The sequence below is a fragment of the Ornithorhynchus anatinus genome, chromosome 8, assembly GCF_004115215.2.
Source record: "Ornithorhynchus anatinus isolate Pmale09 chromosome 8, mOrnAna1.pri.v4, whole genome shotgun sequence".
Lineage (NCBI taxonomy): Eukaryota > Metazoa > Chordata > Mammalia > Monotremata > Ornithorhynchidae > Ornithorhynchus > Ornithorhynchus anatinus.
This window is the reverse complement of record NC_041735.1, coordinates 50,792,787-50,795,232: the sequence shown is the minus strand read 5'-3', so window position 1 is coordinate 50,795,232 and position 2,446 is coordinate 50,792,787. Positions and strand designations below refer to the sequence as shown.

Here is a 2,446-nt window from a genome sequence, read left to right as displayed (position 1 = left end):
GCTAAAGCCTCATTTTCCCCTTTTCCCTCTGCTCCTCCACCTCTCCCTTCCCATCCCCACAGCACTGTACTCGTCCGCTCAACTGTATATATTTTCGTTACCCTATTTATTTTGTTAATGAATTGTACATCGCCTTGATTCTATTTAGTTGCCATTGTTTTTACGAGATGTTCTTCCTCTTGACGCTGTTTAGTGCCATTGTTCTCGTCTGTCCGTCTCCCCCGATTAGACTGTAAGCCCGTCAAACGGCAGGGACTGTCTCTATCTGTTGCCGACTTGTTCATCCCAAGCGCTTAGTACAGTGCTCTGCACATAGTAAGCGCTCAATAAATACTATTGAATGAATTAATGAACATTCTTGAGCTTTCATAGTATATTTGGGAAACACCTATATTAAAGAAATAACAATAGATGTCCATAGACCTGAGTACAGTGTTCAAGTACCTCAGAGAATCTCTTGCTAACTCTTAGCAGGTTGAGTCTGGCACTCAGTTTGTGAAAATATATTCATGAAAATATGCTTTTTCATAACAACAAATAGTTACCAATAGAATAATTATGGTATTTAAGCACTTGCTATGTGCCAAGCACTGTTCAAAGTGCTGGAATGTGCCATCTTAAGGATCTGTGAGAGGAATAACATGCAGTTAATTTGCTCCTCAAATTAGACAAGCATAAACAATTACCTGCGGAATTTCAGGTTTCATTTGAAAGGATTAGAATGAATGTCAATTAAGGAATCAAGGAAAAGGGTGAGAGGGTACATTCAAATAGCCAATTACTCCAATCTTTCAAATTTTATTAACTTTCTAAATAATGCATCAAGTGAATGAACAAATAATCCTCAAAATTTGTTGTGTTTCTAAAAGTCAGCGTCACTTGGAAAATTATGCAATTATATTTTACTTTTAAATACAGAGAAAAAAGATAGCTGTTGTCTGAAGATGGTGCTACTGATTATGAGATTTCATCGAGTGGTCAAAAACATCAGGCTCATCCATATTACAATCACATGAAGGTAAGAAAACACCTTTCCTAACCTAATTGGGGAAGAGGAAATGGCTATTTAAAGCTGCTCTGATGCCAAAAGTTCTCTTAAAATGCCCCTCAGCAACGGCAGGGACTGTCTCTATCTGTTGCCGACTTGTTCATCCCAAGCGCTTAGTACAGTGCTCTGCACATAGTAAGCGCTCAATAAATACTATTGAATGAATGAATGAATGAATTGAGAGATAATTATTGGTTTGTCCTAAGCAGGCCTTTAGTTTCAAATTGGAGGGCAAGGGGAGAAGCAGCTTGGCCTAGTGGAAAAAGAACAGGCCTGGGAGTCAGAGGACACAGGTTCTAATCCTGGCTTTTGGGCAAGTCATGTAACATCTCTGTTCCTCACTTTCCTCATCTGGAAAATGAGGATTAAATTCTACTCCCTGCTGGTTAGACTATGTCCAACCTGGTGATCTTGTATCTACTACAGTGCTTGGCACTTAGTAAGTTTTTAACTTAGTATTATTAATAAGGAAAGGGGGAAGGGACATCAAATCATGAGCAGGACATAAGCCCCATCTGAAAAATCACATTTCCTCCAAGAAACCTTCCCTAACTCTCATCTCACAGCACTTATGTCCATCTCCTTATACGCTCTTGCTTTCCCTATCTATAATTTATTTTAATTTCTGTCTCTCCCATTAGATTACAAAGTACTGTGGAGAAGGATCAGGTCTACCAACTCTATGGCATTGTCTTTGTCTTATGCTGTCGCGTAATTTCCGACCCATAGCAATGCCATGGACACATCTCTCCCAGAACACCCCACCTCCATCTGCAATCGTTCTGGTAGTGTTCCCATAGAGTTTTCTTGGTCAAAATATGGAAGTGGTTTACCAATGCCTCCTTCCACGCAGTAAACTCTAGTCTCTGTCCTTGACTCTCTCCTATGATGCTGCTGCCCAGCACAGGTGAGTTTTGTCTTGTAGCAGATTGCCTTCCACTTGCTAGCCACTGCCTAAGCTAGGAATGGAATGGATATGCCTCTGCTTGACTCTCCCTCCCGTAGTTGAGACTAGTAGACTACTGGAAATTCTCCAGGTGTGACCCCGAAAGGGGCCTATGATATTGTTCTCTCCCAAATACTTATTACAGTGCTTTGTGCATGTAAGTGTTCAATAAATACCACTGATGGACTGATTTTCCAGTAGGGTGATGGGCTGCTTTGAGCCATCCACATCGTCTTACCCAATCCACACATTTGCTATTGGAGTGCTTGAAAAATTATGAAAAAAATCAGCAACAGAATGCTGGGAAGAATGGAGAGCTAATAGAGTTGTTTGAGAACAGAAGTTTTATGAAGAAAAGTGGTTTATGTTTTACTTATCTAAAAGTCAAAAAAAATTACTTGTTAAGAGCTTCCAATATTTGCAGTAACATTATGTGCACTAAAAGGATCAAA

At 39.9% G+C, this 2,446-nt stretch overlaps 1 non-coding gene across 1 annotated transcript; it reads right to left on the bottom strand.

The window, feature by feature from the left end:
- Positions 1-1,965: 1,965 nt before the first annotated feature.
- On the bottom strand, positions 1,966-2,103 carry LOC114814079. Its single transcript, XR_003761821.1, has one exon. It is a non-coding gene; the product is annotated as a small nucleolar RNA SNORA7 (small nucleolar RNA).
- Positions 2,104-2,446: the final 343 nt, after the last annotated feature.